Raw genomic sequence first — 24,688 nt, 5'->3', positions numbered from 1 at the left:
AGGAAGTGTGATTGAGAGAGAGAGAGAGAAGGCAATGGGAGAGGCAGTGGAAGAGGGAGCGTGAGAGAGAGTAGGGGATGGGAGAGGAGAGAGGGGGAATGGGAGTGTGTATGTGTGTGTGTGTGTGAAAGAGAGAGAGTAGGGGATGTGAGAGGGGGGGAGAGAGAGTAGCTTGAGAGAGAGAGAGATAGGTGGTGGGAGAGGCAGAGGGAGAGGGAGAGAGAGGGGGGATGGGAGTCTGTATAAGAAAGATAGTAGGGAATGAGAGAGAATGTGAGAGAGAGTAGGGGTGGCAAAGAGAGGGGCAGGATGGGAGTGTGTATGTGTGTTTGAAAGAGAAAATAGGGGATGGGAGAGGGGAGAGAGAGTAGGGGATGGGAGAGAGAGTGTGTGAGAGAGAGTAGGTGGTGGAAGAGGGAGTGGGAGTGTGAGTAAGAGAGAGAGAGAGTAGGGGATGGGAGAGAAAGAGAGTGGAGGTGGTAGAGAGAGTAGGGGCTGGGAGAGTGTGTGAAAGTGAGAGAGATTCATGGTGGAAAAAAGAGAGTAGGGCATGGGAGAGAGAGAGTAGGCAATGGGAGAGGGAGAGAGAAGCGTATGAGAGTGTGCTAGTGAGAGAGAGAGAGAGGGGGATGGGTGTGTGTGTGTGTGTGTGTGTGTGTGTGTGTGTGTGTGAAAGAGAGAGTAGGGGATGGGAGAGGGGGAGAGATAGTAGGAGATGAGAGAGAGTAGGCGGTGGGAGAGGGAGAGAAGGGGGATATGGGAATGTGTGTAAGAGAGAGTAGGGGATGGGAGAGAGTGTGAGAGTGTGAGAGAGAGTAGGGGTGGTAGAGAGAGAGTTGAGAGTGAGAGAGAGAGAGAGAGAGAGAGAGAGTAAGTGACAGGAGAGGGAGAGAAAATGAGAGAGAGTAGGGGATGGGAGAGGAGAGGAGAGAGAGGGGGGATGGGTGTGTGTGAAAGAGAGAGTATGAGATGGGAGAGGGGAGAGAGAGAGAGAGAGAAAGGGGGGATGGGAGAGGGAGAGTAGGCAGTGGGAGAGGGAGTGGGAGAGGGGAACAGAGAGAGGGGGATGAGAGTGTGTGTAAGAGAGAGAGTAGGGGATGGGAGAGAGAGTATATAAGGAGCGAGAGAGAGAGTAGGTGGTGGGAGAGAGAGTGGGAGAGGGAGAGAGAGGGGGGATGGGAGTATGTGTGAGAGATATAGAGAGTAGAGGATGGGACTATGTGTGTATGTATGAAAGAGAGAGAGTAGGGGATGGGAGAGGGGAGAGAGAGTAGCTTGAGAGAGAGAGAGAGAGAGAGAGAGTAGTAGATGGGAGAGAGTGTGTGAGAGAGAGTAGGGGGTGGTAGAGAGAGAGAATGGGATGGAAAAGAGTGAGTGAGAGTAGGAGATGGGAGAGGGAGTGGGAGTGGGAAAGTGAGAGAGAGGAGGATGAGAGTGTGTGAGTGAGAGAGAGAGAGAGAGAGAGTAGGAGATGGGAGAGGGGGGAGGGAGAGAGTAGCCCAAGAGAGAGAGAGTAGGGGATGGGAGAGGATACAGGGTGAGAGAGAGAGTAGGGGATAGGAGAGAGAAGTGGTGGGAGAGGGAGAGAGAGAGAGAATATAGCATGGGAGAGGAGAGAGAGTCAGGAGAGAGAGATTGAGAGAGAGTATGGGATGGGAGAGGGGAGAGAGAGTAGAGATGGGGGAGAGAGATTAGGTAGTGTGAGAGGGAGAGAGAGGGGGGATGAGAGTGTGAGAGAGAGTAGGGGATGGGAGAGGAGAGAGAGTGAGAGTGAGTACATGATGGGAGAGAGTAGGTGGTGGGAGAGGGAGTCAGAGAGGGAGAGTGAGAGAGAGTAGGGGATGGGAGAGGAGAGAGAGTGAGAGAGTAAGAGATGGGAGAAGAGAGATAGTGTGAGAGAGTAGGGGATGGGAGAGGAGAGAGAGAGAGAGACTAGGGGATGGGGGATGGTGGGATAGGGAGAGATTATTTTTCACATAGTGCATATGCACTACAGTGAACTATATGAAAACACCAAGAAATGGTCATAAAGCAAGTTTGGGTCCCTACTAATGCATATTTTTCTTTTTGTCTATTATGTATTCTATTGTTACAATAGAAACATGGGTTTCAAGCTATTGGAAGTTAGCAAACACTATTTGAAGGCCTTTTGAAGATTCTTGCTTTCTATTTGAAGCTAGCAAACACCAAATTCAATCATTGGATGCACTATTTGAATATTCTTTCTATAGAAATGGTTAGTGCAGTCCTTTTTAAATATTCTTTGTTATTATATAGAGACAAATTTGATTACAATTTGACATGTTGTTTAATATATAGTGAATTCATTGTAATTTGTATGTTTGAATGAATTTTTATTTGGACATGGCTAGAAATTTAGAAATTTTTTAAATATATATTGTGTATTCATTAAAATAATTATAATTTTTATATATATTTGAATGATTTGTAATTTACAAATTGTAAGTAATTTAGATGTTTGAATAATTTGACATATAGAAATCATCATCATGCCAAGGAAGAAACCAAAAACTCAAACAAATGAAGAGAGTGAGAAAGATTTGGCAATTAAAAGAGATAAAATGAAACTACTACATAAACAAAGAAAATTGCAAAGCAATAATGAAGAATTGACTTTTGAAGAGGAACAAGAACCACTGATATAGAGAAACAAAGAGGAAGAATTGGAAAGACAAAGAGAAAGAATGAGACTATTATGCTCAAGAAGATAATTGAATTGTGAAGCTATATCATCTTCCAATGTTGGAGTCATATCATCCTCTCATGTTGAAGAGATGCTAATTTGTAGATCTGATGATGTACACACTCCATCATGTCTTGTTTGAAAGCACAACATCAACATATCAAGTAGGTGATATTCTATCTTTTGCATCTTATTGCCAAGGCACATCATCTTTGGTTCAAAATATGCAAAAAACTCAACCTCATGTTGATGTTCAAAATGTTGAGGGAATGGAAGAGATTATAAAACCTTCTAGAATTCATTTTAGAAGACCAAAATATTTGATTGATATTGATACTAACATTTTGAAATGAATGCCTGACAAGATTAGCAAGTGTACTTGTCAAAGAAAAGTTAATCATATGTGGAGATTATTCTTTGAAGAATTAAATATTATAGGTCAATGCCAATTATTTGTTGAAATGATGAGGAATTTGAAATTTAGGTCTATCATGAAGATTCTTGGGCTAAGAACAATAGATGATTCAAATGAAAAAAGAATTATAAAGAAACTAATGAGTGCTTATGACAAAGTGGGTTCTAAATCATGCACCAAAGATAGTACTATCACAAGACAAGTACTTACATCAACAATAGTAAGTACCCAAATGAAGAAATCTCAACTCATGAGAAAGACCAGCAAAACATTGAAAATTGGTAGAGGTACTATAAGGAGAGCCATGCTAAGGTGTTCCAGTGTAAATAGATATCTACTATTTACACTTTACTTAAGTTTACTTAGGTTAGTGCATTATTTTATTATTTCTCTTTATGAGACACTTAGGATTTTGCATACCTTTTTGGGTTGTCATGTAGACAACATAGAAGTATGCAACTCTAATTGTGCATATGGTGTCTACAACACAGGAGTTTGCATCATTCATTGAGTTTTCATGTAGACAATAGAGTTATTCACACTCCTAATTTAGCACATGTTGTCTACAACATTGATTTGCATGTCACACCTTTGTAGGCTTATCCTCTCATCATTGCACTTACTTCCATGCTTAACAAAGGATAACCCATATATGGTGGACATGTGCCTGGTTGTAGGACTTATCATGATGCTAATTTCAAGGCATTCTAGATGCATCTTAGAGGCCTTTATATTCAGGCACTCCTAGTGTACTTACACATTGTATTGAATACTATACAGTTATTCTAATCATACTTTGGTCTAATTTGTGCTTGTGTTTTGAGTTCCTTGGTCTTGGGTAAACTCTACCCGAAGGTAGATTCTTACATGGTATTAGAGCTAAGGGAGATACTTGTCACATAGCCATTGGAGACCTTGTTGCTTCATCTCTTAAAGGGACCTAATTTAGATCTAGAGTATTAGTTGTAATTGAGAGTGTCTAGAGCTGAAGTGGACCTTACCATTGCTTTCAGAGTGACAATTTAGTGAAGATTGACTATAAATTTGCCTATTTTAGGCCATAGTCAACTGGGAGGCCTTTTTTTTTTGCAAATTAGAACCCAAAGGCCTGATTTGCAAATCTGGGTATGGTCTATTTTGGTCTAATTAATTAATTTTTGGATCAATTTAATTCTTTTTTTTTTTTCTTTTTTAGAATATTTTTCAAAATTATTGGCCAAGCAAAGAAAAAAATTTTGCCCAAGCACCAGGCAACCACACCTCGGTCCTGAATAGTGTGGAATATTCCACAATCGATAGAATATTTTTATTTTATTTTGTAGGCATAGTAGTGAGAAAATCACAATAATCCTAGTGGCCCATACAAATCTAGCACAACGGCATTAAATTCCATCCGACATCATATTCAAATTTTCTAGGCAAATTATTTTCTCTAGACTGGTTGAATGACTTAATCGCTGCTCACAAGCCAGTGGTGAGTTTGTTGTTTTCTTTATTATTGTGTGCTCATACTTTGATATAGTAGCACATTCCCCATTCTTGCAAATCTAGGATAATTCCAAATAATCTGGTGAATGAGAAAAGGAATCACTAGTGGCATATTCTTCAATTACCAACAGTCGTAATAAGATTCCAATGTCAGCCAACTAAAATTGGGCATCTGTCCACCCTACGCATAGAGGACATGTGGCATTCTCTGAATCATGTACATTGAAATAGACCTCAACACATCCTTGTCTATGCAACAAACACATGGAGCTTGAGTCAGTGCCCTCACAACAAATCCGTACAGTGACAGTCATCGCACAATTAGCCACCAACTATACATGTTGTATGCCGAATCAACACTACAAACCTACAAATTCTATACCATCTATATAGTACAGACATACGTTGTCGTATAGCTAATGTCATCATCTATACATGGTGACTCATCTTGGCCTATGCAAATGTACTAGGCTAAAATTGATAGCTATTTGACCATCATACCGAGGCATTTTTTAACTGATACAACAGCCATTTGATCCTCAAATTTAAGACAATGTTTTCCTCTATTGACCCCTCGTCAAATGCAGTTTTGATTTTAGAGCTTGACTTCAAATGGTCCTAACTCGGTCATCTAGACTCCAAATCAAGTGCACTTTTTTAAAATTTTAGGTAGAATTTCTTGAATTTTTTAGTGGTGTAGCTGTTTTCTAGTTTTGGTGTGTGGATTTGTTAGAATAAGCATTTTTTGATGATTGTACCTGGCTGATCCTACTTTTTGTACCTTCAAACACATTGTACGATCTCATCTAGACTCTTTTTTAGGTTCTATTTCATTTGAAATTGTATATTTTTATGTCTAATTTTCAAGTCTACACTCAAATTGTAGTCTTATTTGGAAAAAAGTATCACTTTTAGAGATAGTTCCTATTTTGTATTATATTGCTTCACAATTGTTGTAATCTTGAGCTACATTGTAATACTAGGTTTGTACTCTATATAGAGGTTGTAATCAACAAAATCAGAAAGCCCACTTTGTCCATTTTGACAAGTGGCCCATTGTAAACACACTATATATAAAGTACCAAAATCATTCTTTTGGGGGGGGCGAAAGGGTGTGGATTTTTTGATTGAGTGAAAAGAGGGGGTGTGTATTATATACTATGTCTCCTTGATCTTGTGTTCTTGCATTATGGGTTATTTTTCAAAGTTAACTCCACATAATTATGCCACTTGGAAAGAAAACCTTAAAGAGCCATTGGTAGAAAAAGGTTTATTGTGTTATGTCACTAGTGCTAAAAAGAAATCTCCTACTGATGTTGATGAAGCTCAGAAAGAAGACTAGGAATCCAAACAAAAGATGGCCTTAAGAACCTTGTTGAAAAATATCTCTGATTCTGTCAAATTTCACATTAGGAAGCTTATAGATCCAATAGAGGTTTGGGCTAAACTTGAAACTTTGTATGGGATAGTAGATGAAGACATGGCTTACAACATAGAGGATAAACTTCTCAAGTTGGATCCTAGAAATTTTGACACAATTAAAGATGATCTTACCTAAGTAGAAATCTATAGGGCACAACTAAAGGATTGTGGTGAACCCATCAAGGATGGAAAGATGATCAAACACATCGTGACTCATCTTCCACCTGAACATGCTCATTTTGTTTCTAGCTTTAATACACACAAATTGACAATGGGTAGTGCCTATGTTAAGCCTTCATTCAAGAAATTCTCAAAAATGTTGATCTTTGAACATGAAAATCTAGTGGGAATGGGAATTCTTAAGTCTTCCAAAACCAAAGCCTTGGTAGAAAATGAAGGTAATTCAAGTGGCCAAAACTCAAATAAGAAGCAAAAGCAATGGAAGCCTAAGCCACAAGATGACACACAACAGTCCTCCTCAAAACAACAATCTTCCTCAAATTAATCTTCTCCACTCAACATTCTTCTCCACAACAAGGAAATTCTTCTTCCAAAAATAATCAAAAGGGGAATAATTCCAACAAAAAGGAGAAGAAAACATGTTCATTTCATAAGCGGAATGGTGATGATGAACATGAGTGCAAGGATAAGTAGATTGATGAATTGGTCAAAATAATGAGGAAACACAAAATTGATGTTCCAAATGCATATACGGATAAGGGTTCTTCATCCACTTCAAAGGGCAAGGGACAAGCTTTAGTTGCAAGTACAAATAATGTAGAGGAATGGGTTCTAGATTCAGGAGCAACTCATCATAGGGGTGCTTCAAGAGAGCAATTTTCCTCTTTAAAACCATCAAATGTACCTTACATCTATGTGGGTAATGATACTCAAGTTGAAGTAGAAGATAAAGGCAATGTTGAGTTAGAGAATGGCATCTTCAAGGATGTACTTCATGTTCCTAATCTTAGCACCAACCTTCTCTCCATCTATCAAATCACTCGCTATGGATGTGGCAACAAAGTAGATTTCCTCCCTAACATAGGAGTGGTGAAAAATATCAAAGATGATTCAATGGTGGCAGTTGGAAAGGAAAACCATGAGACTACACTTTATTCTTTCTCAGATTTTGTGCGTATATCCACTTTTCTTGCCTTGTTGACTCATTCAAACACACAAAGTAAACTATGGCACAAAAGATTTGACACCTTAACTATCCCTACCTTCAACAATTAAGTAGCAAGGAAATGATCATTGGTTTACCTCAAGTCAAGTTTTCAGAGGGTGTATGTCCAAGTTGCAAAGTACTTAAACATCCCGAAGAGAAATATGACAAGGGGAAGTCTTGGAAGGCAACTGTTGTTCTAGAATTGGTTCATAGTGATGTAGCTAGCCCTTTTCTAGTACCATCCTTTGGTAAGGCCCGCTATGTTTTCACATTTATTGATGACTTTTCAAGGTAAACTTGGGTCATTTTTCTTGGTCATAAGAGTGAAGTCTTTGACAAATTTATCACCTTCAAAGCTCAAGTTGAGAAGAAATCTGGAAAATCCATCAAGATAATAAGGACAGATAATTGTAGAGAATATGTCAACTCCATACTTATAAGCTTTTGCACACATGAGGGGATAGATCTTCAACATTTAGTTTCATACACACCAAAGTAGAATGGTGTAGCTGAAAGAAAGAATAGAACCCTTAAGGAAATGACTACTTGCATGCTTCAACACAAGTCTTTAGATCAAGTATTTTGGGCTGAAGCCATGTGTTGTGCCAACTACATTCAAAATAGAAGTTTGCATAAGGCCTTAGATGGAATAACACCTTTTGAGGCTTTGTGTGGTAGGAAACCAAGTGTTAAGCACTTGAAAGTTTTTGGTTGTCTAGCATGGGCAAGGATACCTCCCCAAAAGCGTAAGGCATTAGAACCAGAAAGAAAACCATGCATATTTGTTGGATATCCTAATCATATCAAAGCATACAGACTAATGAATCTAGAGATTCGTGAAATCTTTTATGAGGGGAGTGTTCAATTTGAAGAGACATGTTAAAGTTTGGCTTCTTCAACTCCTCCTTCTTCCTCTCTCATGGATAGTGATCATAGTGATGACAGTGACTTGAAAGATGAGATTCCTCCAACTTTGACTCACAGGACACTACCTTTTTAGGGTCAAAAAATAGTTGAGGATATTCCTTCTTCCTCTTCCAGTAAACCTTGTTGGTTACAACAAACTCTTGATGTAGCAGGTTCATTGGTGGGAAATCATTTAGATACTAAGAGGACTAGGTCACAACACAAGTCATTTCCACATGCATATATAGCCATTGGTTCAGATCCATAGTCTTTTAAGGAAGCATTTGGGATTCTAGAATGGGACAAGGCCATGGAGGAAGAATATAATTCATTGATGAAAAACAACACATGGGACTTAGTTCCCCTTTCTAAGGGAAGAAAATTGGTTTGATGCAAGTAGATCTATCGAACCAAATTTTTAGTGGATGGAAGTGTTGATAAACATAAGGCTAGACTAGTTGCCAAAGGTTTCTCATAGGTTCTAGGTATTGACTATATAGAGACTTTTGCACCAGTTTCCAAAATGAACTCCATTCACCTAACACTAGCAATTTTTGTAGCTCAAGGTTTTTTTGTACACCAGATGGATGTTAATAGCACATTTTTGAATGGTGATCTTCATGAGGAAATTTATATGGAGCAACCACAGGGGTTCGTATAGGATTCTACTATGGTTTGCAGATTGAAGAAGTATATTTATAGTCTAAAGTAGGCTCCTTGAGCTTGGTATGCCAAAATGGATTCCTTCCTCCTCTCAATAGGTTTCACCAGATGTCACTCTAATTTGAATGTCTACATTCTTCAAAAAGATGACTCTCACTTTATACTAGTGCTTTATGTAGATGACTTGATCATTACAAGGAGCACTTCATCCATCATAGCCAGTGTCAAGACCTCTCTATAGGACTAATTTTCCATGACAAACTTGGGTTTGCTACATTACTTCCTTGGCATTGAGATGACACATTCTTTAGTAGGGATTTCACTTTCATAGCCCAAGTATTCTCTTGACTTTCTTTCTTAGTTTCACATGAGTGATTGCAAGCCTGCTTCTACTCCCTTCCCATCAAGTGTCAAGCTAGAGTCTAAGTACACAACTCCACTTGTTGATGCAACATTATACAGATAATTAGTTGGGAGCCTTATCTACTTGACACACACATGCCCTGATATTGCATTTGTACTTGGTATGGTTTCACACTTTATGCAAGAACGTCATGAGATTCATTGGAAGGCTGTCGAGTGCATTTTGCACTATATCAAGGGTACACATACACATGGGATACATTATGCGGTAGGTATAGGGCTTTATGAAGGACTTGATCAGCACAAATCCACAAAGCCTTCAAATACCTGCATGCAAAAACCTATCACAGAAGAAAAAGACAAGAGAAGGCAAAGGGTTTTGCTCTGAAAAATGTGCTAATGTATTTTTAGAAATGAAAAAGATAATAAAATACAAAGGAGATCAATCCTTATAAAAGGAGATCAAAACCCTAAAAAAGGGTAACCTAAAAGGAAAAGCTATTTAATAATTAATAATTAATTATTAAATAGAGATGCAAAAGGTGCATAAACTAAAATCTTAAGAAGGGAGTAAAGAGAATTTAATAAATTAAATTAAATCAATGCTTTACTCTAACACCCCCCCTTAAGATGAGCAACAATGCAGCTACAAACAATGCAAAAAAAAAAAAGGAAACTACAATGCAAAGCTCAAAGAAAACTTGGGTCTCGGCAACAAGGCCTGATGAGGTACCCAATAACAACTAAATCTCTATGAAATGGAGAAATAGAGAAAACCAAATGGGAAAAATTCTACTCCAAAAAGAGATAGCAATAAAAAAAAGGAAGGAAGGACTCATCACTGAGACCCCCCAAGGATAACTTCCTTCACCCCAAGCATAGAATGCAGTTGAAGATATCGTAGGGATGCAAAAGGTTTAGTGAAGATGTCTGCAACCTGCTCAGTAGTAGGAATGTACTCCAAGTTCAAAGCACCATCCTGAATGAGATGCCTGATAAAGTGCATGTGAAGCTCAATGTGCTTGGTTTGTTGATCCTCAACAAGGTTGCATGAGATGTGTATAGCACTCTGACTGTCACACCATAGAAAGGTGGGACTATCAGGAGGAGATCCAAACTCTATCGTCAACTATCGAAGCCACAAAACCTCCTAACTAGCTAGTATAGCTGCTCAGTATTCTGCCTCTGTAAATGATAATGCGTGAGCATGCTATTTTTTACAAGACCATGTGATAGGACCAGAACTAAGACAAAATACAAAACCAAAAGTAGACTTGCGATCATCAATGTCACCAGCCCAGTTTGAATTTGTGAAACCAACAATGTGAGGATCCCCTGATGTGTAGTGAATGCCATAACATGTTGTACCTCTAATATACATTAAGATACATTTGGATGCTTGCCAATTACTCTCATGAGGATCATGGGAAAATCGAGAGACAAGTCCATGGGCAAAGGAAATATCAAGACATGTGTGTGTCAAGTACAACAAACTACCCACAAGCTATCTATATAGAGTGGAATCCACTGTAGGAGTAGAGAAAGTGGTAGATAAAACAACACCTGACTGAAAAGGTGTGGCAGCAAGGTTTCAGTCAAGCATGCCAAATCTCTGAAGCATATCATGAGCATACTTTTGTTGGAGTATGGCTATCCCATCTGAAGACTGAACAACCTGTAGGCCCAAAAAATAGTGCAAAAGGCCAAGATCTATCATCTCAAACTACTCCCTCAATGCTTGTTGAACACCCTATATCATGGAGACTGAGCTTCCTATGATGATGAGGTCATCAACATAAAGCACAAGTATCAATTAAGTCAGACCCATGATGCTGAATGTAAACTGTAGGATCAGAATGACACCGTGTGAAGTGGGAAGCAAGCAAGAAGGAATCCATCTTCTCATACCAAGCCCTAGGGGCCTATTTGAGACCATATAAAGACCTCCAAAGCTGACATACCAATGAAGAGTCCTGCACAAAACCATGAGGCTACTCCATATAGATCTCCTCATGTAGGTCTTCATGCAAAAAGGCTCTCTTCACATCCATCTGAAAAATTGTCCATTTCTGTAAAGTTGTTGGAGAGAGTATAAGGCGAATAGAGTTCATCTTGGTAACAGGGGCAAAGGTTTCAGAATAATCAATAGCCTTAACCTGTGTGAAACCCTTTGCAACAAGACATGCCTTGTACCTTTCAATAGAACCATCTACAGCATACTTGGTATGGTACACCCAACTTTACCGAACCAGCTTTCTTCCTTTTAGAAGAGAACACAGATCCCATGTGTGGCTCTTCATCAAAGAAGAATACTCTTCATCCATTGCCCTATCCCATTCTGAGTGTCCTGACACTTGTGAAAAAATTTGAGGGTCATCAAAAATGGCATGACTCAAAAGGCCACTACCTGCAGTTTGAGAATGAGTATGACGAACATCTGTAGGATCACCTGCCAGAGGTCCAGCTGCATCAACAGTATCACGAGCCCACTTGGGCACTCATGGAACATCTGGTGGAGGAGGCAAAGGTAGATCAATCTCAAGATCATCCTCAGAGGAGGCATAATCCTATAGAGGAGTAGATGAAGGAGTGGGTAGTGAAGAAGTAGCTAAAGATGGAGGATCCATAAAAGGATAACGCTCATCAAACTGAACATCTCACCGAAACAAGACATCTCTAGAATTAGGATCAAACAACATGTATGCTTTCACATCCTCATAGTAGCCAACAAAAATGAGTGGTCGACTCTTCTTCTCCATGGCTTTTCGCTGAGCATCTCGAATAAATGCTCGAGCCTCACTACCCAAAATGCAAAAAGTAGAAACATCAGGCTTGACATGAGTCCAAGCCTCCTCAAGAGTCATGTGTCGCAATGCCTTATGAGGCATCCGATTCTGAATATAGTTGGCACAATTGATAGCCTCAGCCCAAAATGAAGAACTCATAGCACGAGACTGTATCATACAATTGGCCATCTCCTGTAATGTCCTATTTTTTCTCTCAGCAACCCCATTTTGCTGAGGTGTATGGGGAATAGAGAATTGATGCTATAAACCATGCTCAGTGCAAAAATCTCTGAAAGAATGATTAACATATTCCCCCCCATTGTTAGTGTAGATACACCTGACAAAAAGACCAGACTACTTCTCCACAAAGGTCTTAAAGATTCAAAATGAATCAAAGACATCAGACTTATACTTCAAAAAGTACACCCATGTCCATCTAGAGAAGTCATCAATGAAGGTGAGCACATATCAAGCACCTAAAAAATATGGAGTGGTAAATGACATAAGATCATAATGTATCAACTCCAATGGTGCCTTAGCATGTGTGGATCGACCTGTTGGAAAATGATCTCTATGATGTTTGTAAAGTGCACAACGTGACACACATTGTTAGTACAAGAGATCTAAGGTAATCCAATCACTAGCTCCTATGTACTCATCTGTTGTAAGTATCTGTAGTTGACATGGCCAAAATGCTCATGCCAAAGTTTTCTCACTGTGTCTGTATGAGCAATGAGAGAAACACCTTTAGAATTGGAGCTCTCAAAGCCATCAAACTGATATAAGTGAGACTGAAGACCAACACTCCCTGTAGTAATAATAGAATTAGGATCATGTAGGTCTCGAATAACCACATCGTGTGGCGAAAACTCAACTATCTTCCTAGAGCCTGAATGACAAATTTGAAAGATAGACAGGAGGTTCGTAGAAATGGCTGGAACCAAGAGAACATCCTGTAGTGAACCACCCTCTAAAGAGATAGTTCCTAAACTTGTTATTGAAAGCTAAGAAGAGTCACCAACTGCAATCTGTGTAGTAACACTCTGAGAAAGTGAGGTAACCAAATCAGGTGAGTGTGTCATATGATGGGAAGCTCCAGAATCAAGAATCCAAGAAGCTGGAGAGGACAATGTGCGTGTAGAGAGAGCATGTCCTTTCCCTATAGCTAAGGTGGAGGCTCCGAAGAAGCAATACTAGACTATTGCATAGCCTCCTCTAATGCCTCAAGACATTTCTAACACCTGGAAACTGGATGTCCTTCCTTGCCACAAAAATTGCAAGGTTCACCTGTATACTTTTTAGTCTTGGAGGAAGACTCACTAGACTTAGAAGTATTACCTTTCTAAGAGGGTTTCTGAGCATCTGATTTGGGAGGAGGCTTGGAGGAACTCTCACTGCCTACTGTATCTATCTTATGCTTCAATTTTGGCTTTGACTTTCCTGAAGATGTCTAAGCTACCAATGCCTTTGTCTTAGAACTAGTCATAGTATCCAACTATGTGAGTTTTGACTGCCCTCTAGTCAAGCGATCACAAAAGACCTGAAAAGAAGGCAAAACAAATCAACTCCCCAAAGCATCTTTGGTAGAATAGAATGTGGAAGCAAAAATTTGAAAATTCCCTCGAAGCTTTGAGAGAATCAAATAGATGCACTCAGTATCAGTCTTCATCTTTCCACAACTCTGCAACAAGGATCTTTGTTGAGTAAACTTCATCAAGAAGTCATCAATAGTCGGAAAGGAATTCGATGCAAGTGTTGTAAGCTCTATCTCTATCTGAAGTGCCCTAAACTCATTCACAGTACCAAACAAGCCTTCAAGCTTGGTCCACATAGCCAAAGGAGTATTACACCCATCCAAATGAAACTATAAACTATCTAACACCTATAATGCAATCAATCTGATTGCCTCATCCATTTTGTTTCGATGTTGCATGATCTTAAAAGGCCTCTAAAGAATAGGCTGAACAACATCTAAACATGACCACAACCCTTTTGATCGAAGAAGCTGAGTCATTTAGGTCTTCCAGGTGTGATAATTATGAGGGGTCAGAAGATCTAGAGAAGAAGTGGTCTCGGCCATTGTTTTAGAAAGGGTTTTTTTTTTGTGTTTTCTGATATACTGATATAATAATAGAAATAAATATAAAAAATGCACCCCACAATGCAATAAATTGAACCCCAACTTACAAATAGATTGCATAAATGAGATAAGAGAAAAAAAGCTTCAAATACAAATAAAAAATACTTGGTACCAAATACTGGTGAAAAGACTAAGAATCTAGAAAGTGCTCAAAAAGAGCTTTTCGGTGCTTTTTTTGGATTGAAAAATGGAGCTATAACGAAGAAGTTATTCCCCCAGAAGATAAATGTCATCAATATACTTCAAATGCCAAAATAGGTATCAATCTGGAAAAAAAATCCAAAAATTCCTTCTGCATCATATCCGTCTCTGAATCAGCTTTCTGATGCTTTTTTCGAAATTGAAAAAGACCCCCGCATGCGAGAGCTATCGCAAAAAAATGACAAGGCCCCTCATTGGCAATAAAAAAAATTATTATATATATATATTTTTTTTTTATAAATAATTTTTAAAAAATGTGCCACCACTGGCGGCGGTAGAGTGGAGCTCAGGTGGCCCAATGCTATGGCAGAGCGGAGCTCAGCCCGTAGTGGAGCTCAGCCCTGAGCTGAGCGGAGGTGGTGGAAAACAACGTCGAAAAATGAAAAAAATGATGGCGGTAAAAATGTCGTTGGATACTCCCTGAAAAATAGTCATCTTGTCAGGAAACAGGTCTGTGGACCAAAAAATAAATAGCAATACATACATAAATACATAGCTCACACCAACAAACCATCAACCAAAGAAGCATAGAACAACAATATAACCCCCCCTTAATATAGGTGAGGTGACAGGCAACTGAAAAGCTGGGCCAAAAAATCTCCTACAATACAGGAATCTGACACATCAAGAGTGAGGTACAAAGACCAATAAAGGCACATGTCATCGACACTGCATGAGGAAAAAGAGAAAGAGGGCCTATAAGTGACAAGCAACTAACCCCCCCATGGCACTTTATAAAATAGTGCAAGTACAACAAACCACAATGATGAAAAGGATCCCGAAATGCAAGAGTGGCACTTTATCTCAGTGCGTTGCATAAAGATGCTTACAATGAAAATAAAAAATGATCAAAAAAAATATAAGGCTGAAACAACAGAAGGCAGAGCCCAAAACGAAGCATCTGAAGCAACAAAATCAATCCTCGAACCTGAAACAAACAGGATATCCACCAAAATTCTAAAATGCAAAAGACTAAATAGGACATGCCTAGAATAGAATCTGGAGCAACAACTAGCATCACTAGAAAGAGCAGAGAAAGAGCTTTCCAATGATATAAAGAAGTCCAAAATCGAAGATTGGATGCTCAAGATACGCCTCTCAGAGTGCAAAATAGAACATCCAACTTTGACTGCTAAAATAGGTAACCAAATTGCATCAAAACCCAAAAACACCTGTACCAACATCTCCATCTTGAAACTAGCTTTTCGACGCATTTTTTGGATTGAAAAAATATGTCTGTATGCTCAAGTTACGGAAGAAAAACCTCCAAGGCCTCTGAAAATGCATGAAATTTTTTTAAGAAAAAATAAAAAACAAAAAATCTCACCAACCACTAGCGGATCGGTGGCCAGGCGGCAAGAGGGTGGAGAGCCACCGAAGGTAGAGTAGTAGTAACTCAACAACTTTTGCAATCTAGAGTGGAAAAAATCCATTCCTAGTGCACCAAGGTTTTGACATATTCTAAGAATTTAATCAATCAAAGATGCTAAGGAGATCTGACAGCCCGACAAAAGACTACACCTATGAGAATTTTCTCCATAAGGACATTTATATAGTGGTTGCTACTACCTCATCAAAAATTCCTATTACTGCTTGAGGTACCGTCCATGTGGTTGACCCAATAAAGGAAATGTCCACTATGGTTTAACCCTCTCTAATCAAGGAATACTCACAAAGTTGTACCACATGGGGACTTGGTTTGGATTCAAGGGTTCCAAGTTTCTAATGTGCCCAAAAGGGAATAGATCATACTCCTCTAGCCTCTTCACCTTACTCAAACATAGCAAAAAATATTCTTTGACACACTTATTTGAAATCACCCCACCAACTTTTTGAAAAATCCAACAACAAATACCAGCAATCTCAAAAGAGAAAGTACTAATGGATGTTCAGGAAAAATTCAAGTAGAATAGTGAGATAATAACAAATATCCTTCCCTACCTACAAGGAGATTCATCATTAAAAGGAGCTTTGAATGTAAAGCAAGCATATGAAGCTTAGTCTCTCAAGCTCTCCCAAATAGTATTCATAGGGCCTAATTACTATGTGAAACACATATCTGTGAAAGCAAATCTAGATCCAATTTTAAAGCACCAAATGAAGTGTGAATCTTTGAAAGCATGTAAAAGCACTCAAGCCAAACACATGAGAGAGTTTATTTTACTTCCAAAATGTTATAGAGATCCAACAAAATACTAGGTAAACCTTGCAATGCATCTTTTCTCTATTGTACCTTTTATTTACGCTTGAACACTCGCTTGCAACAAATAAAGCAACAAGAAAAATAAGCAAACACAAGATATGCAATATATATCCAACTTATGAAAAATTAGGGTTAGATCTAAAAATATAAATTTTTAAGAATGAAAATAATTGAAAAATAACCAAAATGAAAGCTCACATCATGCATTGATCAATTGAAAAAATTAAATGCAAGCTATTCATTAAATGCTTTTTAAAAGTGATTTTGACCTAGTCAAGAAGATTGGACCTATATGATATGAATTTAGATCCAAAACTTTAAGTGAAAAAAAGTGACCCCTATCAAAAATCATAGGGCTTTCCAAAAATGTACGAATTTTTAAAATATCTTTTCATTTGTCCCCTAGGGAGTCATTTTGTCAAAATAGACTAATTTTTTCAAATCAAATTATTGAGCCCTAATATGATTCTAAAATCAAAACACAAAGAACCAAATCTATTTAGAGTTTAGAGAGATTTTCAAAAATGTAGGCTTTTGCAAAAAATTATCTAATTTTCTCCTTAAAACAATTTTTTATTAAAAATAGAGAAAAAATCATAAAAAATTGAAAATGTACTATGGAATTAAATTTATTTAATTTAATAAATACGCTTATCTTGATTAATTAAATGTAATTATTTAATTAAATAGGAAAGGCATTTCTAAGCAATTTAAAAAAATTATTTAATTAAATGGAGTACTTACTTCTAATTAATTAAACAAATCTATTTAATTAAATGAGAAGCCATTCCTAATTAATTAAATGGAGTTATTTAATTAAATAAGAAAAGTGTCTCTAATTAACTAAAGGATTATTTAATTAATTAGAAAAGGTAATTATGAGAGCATATCTCATTTTATTAAATTAAATATCTCTTCAAAATCCTTCTTTAGTTCAAAAAGGGAAATTCTCAATTCACTGTTGATCAAAAAGGAAATAAATCAGTTAACTCTTTATTCTACTCAAATTAAATCAGTTAACTCTTTATTCTACTCAAATTAAATTAGTTAACTCCTTTTTCTACTCAAATTAAATCAGTTAACTCCCTTTAATTTGGGAATCTTCCTTTATGACTGAACTTCACATTTAATCTTGACTATTGATTGAAATCGATCTCAATTGTTGATGGATTTCAGGAAAGTCTATTTAAGAGACCCTCATCTCTTCATTTTGAGGGAGGTTGAATGAGAATTTGCATTGAATTGCAGTTGGATTGTGCATTAACTTGAGCTCCTTACTTTCATAATATATTCATTTTCTAGCTTAATCTCATTTAGCATAATATGCATACATTTTAGCATAGCTTTCTTTTACATGTTTTTAGATTAAACGTGCATACTCCATTCTAGATTAATCTACATTCTCATATAGATTAGTCGCATTTTCTTTCAAATCCTTCATTCGTAGAGGGTTTGGTTTCTTAAATACCTCAAATCTGAGGATATCTAACAAGCAATTCCCTTTAGATAGAAGGCAACAGGTCGTCTTGTCGGCTAATTTTCGGATGAACAATCCAATGTTCATTCTAGGATGAATCCACATACAATGACCATGTTGAAGTGTGTGTGTTAGCAGAGGCCACATATTCATGCATATTAATTAATTAATATGCAGCCTCTGCTAACACACACACTTCAACATAGTCATTGTATGTGGATTCATCCCGAAATGAACATTGGATTGTTCATCTCAAAATCAGCTGGCAAGACGACTTGTTGCCTTCTATCTAAAGGAAATTTCTTGTTAGATATCCTCAGATTTGAGGTGTTTATGCAACCAGACCCTCTACGAATGAAGGATTTGAAAGAAAATGCGACTAATCTATATGAGAATGCAGATTAATCTAGAATGGAGTATGCACGTTTAATCTAAAAACATGTAAAAGAAAGCTATGCTAAAATGTATGCATATTATGCTAAATGAGATTAAACTAGAAAATGAATATCTTATGAAAGTAAGGAGCTCAAATGAATGCACAATCCAACAGCAATTCGATGCAAATTCTTATTCAGCCTCCCTCAAAATGAAGAGATGAGGGTCTCTTAAATAGACTTTCTTGGAATCCATCAACGGTTGAGATCAATTTCAATCAACGGTCAGGAATAAAGGTGAAGTTCAGTCATAAAGGAAGATTCCTAAATTAAAGGGAGTTAACTGATTTAATTTGAGTAGAAAAAAGAGTTAACTGATTTAATTTGAGTAGAATAAAGAGTTAACTGATTTAATTTGAGTAGAATAAAGAGTTAACTGATTTAATTCCTTTTTGATCAACAGTGAACTGAGAATTTCCCTTTTTGAACTGAAGAAGGATTTTGGAGAGATATTTAATTTAATAAAATGAGATATGCTCTCATAATTACCTTTTCTAATTAGTTAAATAATCCTTTAATTAATTAGAGACACTTTTCTTATTTAATTAAATAACTCCATTTAATTAATTAAAAATGGCTTCCCATTTAATTAAATAACTTTATTTAATTAATTAGAAGTAAGTACTCCATTTAATTAAATAATTTTCTTTAATTTCTTAGAAATACCTTTTCCATTTAATTAAATAATTACATTTAATTAATCAAGATAGGCATATTTATTAAATTAAATAAATTTAATTCCATAGTACATTAGCCTTAAGATATTATTTAATTTAATTAAAGTATAAATACTTAGTAATTAAATTAAATATTAATCAATAGGTTTAATGTGACTAATATGAGTAAATACTATAGGAATTAAATAATAAGCATAGTGAATGCAGATTAGGATTTTCTGCATCTGACAATTAAGTCAAGTAGCAAGTAGTAGAATAAGAATTTGCTTAGTGGAATAGGACTTTTAGGATTGGTCAGAAATAGACCAAAATTGGTTGAGATGGCAATGAGCCAATTTTGGGGTATTACATTTTGCCCCTCATTGAATGAATGTGCGAGCAGCATGTTCAATTCAAAGATAATTAGAAAGCATGATGCAAACATGAGATTGGTTCCGAAATTGATTACACAGAGACCAATTGATAAGCTTTTAAGTATTATCTCTAGAATAGAGCTTAATGCTAAGGAATCCAAATAGAGCACTTAAATACCTAAGATTGATAACATTTAAAAGATTATCTCCAGAACGAAGCGTAATCTTTAAGGATCCATACAGAACATCTAGATACTTGAAATTGATAAGCATTTAGAAGATTATCTCTAGAACGGAGTTTAATCTTCAAAGATCTAGATAGAACACGTAGACCCTAAAATTGAAAGCATTTAGAAGACTATCTCCAGAATGGAGCTTAACCTTCAAGGATCCAGATAAAACACCTAGATACCTAGATTGAAAAAAAAAGAAAAAAAGATAACAAGGTCCAATCATGAGTTGTAGAATCATCCCTAGAACAAGGCTTGATCCTCAGGAGTCGAAGTTTAGATTGTCCCAATACCTGTCCATCAAACTCTGAGAAGAGTTGTTATAAGGTTGATCAATTGATGAAAAGAAAAGGTAGGTAGAAAAGATGCCAGATAGAAGGGAACAAGATGCCCCGAGTGATGAAATGCCCCGACTGACCAGATGCCCCAAGCAATAGGTATTTAATGATGTTTAATCATCTTGCCCCCTCAGGAGTGAAATCAAAAGATGACACACTAGAAATATGATTTGAAGCAATATATCATGAGATATAGGAAAAATTTGAGATGCAGTAGAATATAGAATAGACCAGAACGATCGAAAGAAGATTTTGGGTTGATTTGAAATGATTGTGAAGTCGCAAAGACCAAGTTTGACCAAATGTTGACTAGATTTAGCCACAGTTGACTTGAGTTGACTATTTTCAAAATAAATTTTGAAAATATGGAGAATGCAAAGTTGAAAGGATTCCAAGAATCATAAAGTATCAGAAAGATTTGGGCTATACAAGCGTTCGATCGCATCGGTCTCTAAAATTTTAAAATGCATTTTTGAGGCTCTTAGGTGTGTCAGATTTTGAATTTGATCTCAAAAATGGATCTAGAATGGATCAATTAGCCAGGGGTGTGATTTTTGCACATAACTGAGCACTTTGAAAAATTTGGGTCAACAGCTATATAAGGGCTCGGAGGGTCATTTTCAATTCATTTGTGCTTTTTGTCTTTTATTGATTTGAGCTCTGAGAGAGACATGCAGTCAGCATGAGACATCATTGATTTGAGTGCTCCAGACGTAATGGCTGCCCAGCAGACTACGGACCACCGATGATTCAGCGAGTCCCTTCCTTCGTACTTTTTCTTTCATGCATTTTGAGGTCATTTATTGCACGTTTTAGCATGTTTTAGGATTGTTAATTCAGTCTTCGCACGAGGCCTATCTCTTCTCACATGAAGATCTTCTTTCTTCACGCAAAGAAACAAGGTGTGCTATTTCTTCCTGTGTGGGCTGAGGATCTTTTTGCGAGACACAAGAGGTTTCACATGAAGATTTAGATTCTTCACACAAGGCGATTCATTTCTTGCATGAGAATCTCTTTTCTCGTGTGAACAGATTTTTTTCACGTGAGCAACTCTTTTTTCACACAATGGTGAGATTCTTCACATGAAGAAAGAATGATTTCATGCAAAACTATAGAGCTTCGCATGAGATTTCACAAATCTCATGCAAAATTTCGTGACAATTTTGAAATTTTGATTTTCATACTAAAAAATTACTTTTTAATTAGTTTTGTTGCATTGTTTTGACTTGATACTAATCGTTTCATTTTTTGTTTGTTATTTGTGCGTGCAGGAGGTCTTTGGTGATGTTTCATTCAGATCACACTATATGCCATATGGAGAGTTATTGCGAAGTCTTGATGATGCAGATCGGGCTCACATTGCTCGATTGGGTTTGTCATCTCTATGTCGAATTCCAGCCGTGATGGTGAATCATGGCTTACTCACAACTTTGGTGGAGTGTTTCCATTCGGAGACAAACACCTTCCACTTGTTGATGGGTGAGATGACCATCACTCCAGAGGACATCTGGAGGATTCTGAGGATTCCTTTTCATGGCACCCGAGTTATCTATGACACAGTGCCCTGAGCAGGCACAGAGGCATTATCTGTTGTGTTTGGGAGAGAGTTATCGAGGGGTAGAGCCATCAGCTGGGATGAGCTTATGCATACCGATGGACCAACACACGGGTTGGCATCTATGTTGGGTATATTTCTGAGCTGCTTCTTATGTCTTGACAGAGGATAGCATGGGTTGGAGTATGAATGGGATGCCATGCTTCGTAGGATGTTGGAGGCACTAGAGATCTTCGGGTGGGGTCAATGCATGTTGTCCCACCTTTTCCATGAGATGCATGAGGTCATCTTCCATGAGAAGAAGACCATGGCAGTGGCGGTATATATATTATAGATTTGGGCCTAGGAGCATCTTCCCGTATATCAACCGATTTTTGAGGATGCCAGAGAGCCCATGGAGCTATACATATGTAGATATCGAGGCCATATTACCCAGGCCCACCTGGGTAAGACTAAGCACTACTGGATGCATCTTGATGACTTGGTATCTGTTGTATGGCAACCCTAGAGAGACAGAGGACTGGGATGATGCCCCCAGAGAGCTGCCATGGATGTTTAGTTACCAACCTCTGGCAGGCAAGATGACATCAATTATAGAGAGATTTTATATTTCATGAGTGTGGCGACAGTATGGCCATCCCTAGGACATTTCACATGAGTATTGTGCCTATGCTAGGGTGTAGAAGGATGTTGAGCGAGGATGGCCACCACGGATGGATCTAGGGCGATCCATGATAGATATTTGTAGTCTAGCTACAATTCAGTGGGACTACCTAACAAAGGTAGTAGATGTGGGGATGATGCCTGCATATTAGGCATTTTTTATCGGACATCTATTCCCATGCTTCACAGATCCACTAGGGATGGTAGGGCAGGTACAGAGACAAGTGCTCAAGTAGCAGCAGGCATTGCCATTGCTACCAGGTCAACCACATATTCTGCCACAAGTCCAGCACCAGGTACAGTAGATGCCTATTCTCCCTCATTAGATGGAATTAGACCCAGGTGCTAGGGGCAGTGGGATAGGACATAGTCGACGGAGGAGGCAGAGGATAGAGGAGAAGGCCCCTAAGTAGGAGATACTATAGTAGTAGGCACCACCACGGTTGGAGGTACCACCACAGTGGTAGGCACCAGAGATGCTCGATGAGGATATGCTAGATCAGCCGGCAGGTGGGGTGCAAGACATGGTATGGCAATATCATGAGCAGATTTTTCAGGCCTCCCGATAGTTGGGAGAGTTGCAGATTACAATAGTAGTCTGTGATGCACAGCTGGTGGAGAGACAGCGAGAGGCAGATCGATAGAGGGAGCGTGCAGAGACTATAGAGCGGAGGTTGGAGCTTGCACAGGATGAGATCTACTTTTAGTTAGCTAGGGCTACCTATTATTATGCTACATATACCAGTGTGGTGCTAGATGAGACATTATAGGTTCAGCGCTTTTCTCAGTACGCACGAGAGTCTGCTAGAGCACGACCTCTTGTTAGGTCAAATATGCCACCGTTGCCTCTGCCTCTTGTTGCCCCTACTCCTCCTGGAGGCAAGAGTTTGAGATAGAGTTAGATGCACTCGAGTATTGATTGTTGTGCCAACACCACATGTATCATTTTTGATCGATTGCACTCGAGTAACGCCCATTTTTGTACTAACCCATTCTTTTGATATATATATATATATATGAGATTTTGAGCTGAGCATTCTTGTGTACATGTCATTGTCTATTTTGTTTTACTTTGATGTACATGAGATGTATGTTGTATTTAGATAGAATGCATATGTATGAACTGACATCTCACATAGTGTTGTGTGTTTTTGCTTGACAGTCATAGTTTATTCATTGAGGAGCGTGGATCAATGAACCAAATGCTTGTACAGCCATGGAGGAATTGAATGTATGTAGAGTATGAATAGAATGACCATCGAATTGCATGCTAATGCAAATGAAGTATGTAATGCAAGACTATGTTAAATGCAACCCTAGGTCTAGTTACCAAGCCTCGATATTTAATATTCACTGGATATAAAATAAAGCTCGTATGTTATACAATTCTCACTAACATTGCAATCATGGAAATATGAATATAACATACGTTATTGGTTTGTCGAGATTAAATGTAAGCATTCGAGGCACAAGAAGACAGAATGACCAAAATATTTGTCCCTTTTAATGTAGCAAGTTAACATAAGCATCAGAGCATAAATGCTAGGATGACCTGAATGTTGCTTGCATGACAGGCACACCAAACACACGGGAGATCCCTCTTATGCTAAGTATTCAGTATTCATTCTATCTGCAATGACCCTTGCATTCATAACCTGAGATAGAAGTACACTAGATATACTTGTAGTGACCCATACGTTCACTTAGTAGGACAAGTATTAGTATTTACTATAGCATGAAGAGTTTATTCCAACAAACAAGGAGAAGAACCAACGTTATTGGCATATTCATATAAAAGGAGTCGAGGTACACACGGCCGTCCAATATGAGATGGAGGCCCTTATAGTGGACACCCCTCTTATAGGAATATATCAACTTATTGGAACTAAATCACAAATAGAAAGCAAAGAAAAGATCATGCCCCGAATCATTACCTCTCTAATCGAAGATGACATCATCGAGTTGCTCGAGGGGATATGATAAAGAAAAACAAAACAAACAAAGAAAATACTCAGCACATCCAAACAAGTATATCTTTTTTTTGAATTCAATGTTTTGGATTGATGTCAAGTGTCAATGTCCAAAATACATTTGAAAGAAATCTCTTCAGTAGGGTGACAATAGTAGGCAGACATAGTCAGAATGACTGGTGACTGAGGTCAAAGAGGAATCTTCACAATGAAGAACCTAAGAAGGACTTAGCAATAGTAGACAGACACAGCCAAGATGACTAGTGACTGACGCAAGAGAGAGATCTTCCATAAAGGAATTTGGAGACATAACTCGAGCAACAGTAGGCAGACATAGCTGAAACAACTGGTGACCATTGTGAAAGAGATTCTATGAGGAGAATCTCAAAAAACTGACACTTGCGACAGTAGGCAGACACAATGAAGACAACTAGTGACTGTCGCGAATGAGATTCTATGAGGAGAATTTTGAAAAAGTGACACTTGCGATAGTAGGCAGACGCAGTGAGGATCACTGGTGACTATCGTGAAA

This window comes from Cupressus sempervirens, chromosome 5 (genome assembly GCF_028749045.1).
Source record: "Cupressus sempervirens isolate cs-2001-9-10 chromosome 5, ASM2874904v1, whole genome shotgun sequence".
Taxonomy (NCBI): domain Eukaryota; kingdom Viridiplantae; phylum Streptophyta; class Pinopsida; order Cupressales; family Cupressaceae; genus Cupressus; species Cupressus sempervirens.
This window is presented reverse-complemented; position numbering follows the sequence as displayed.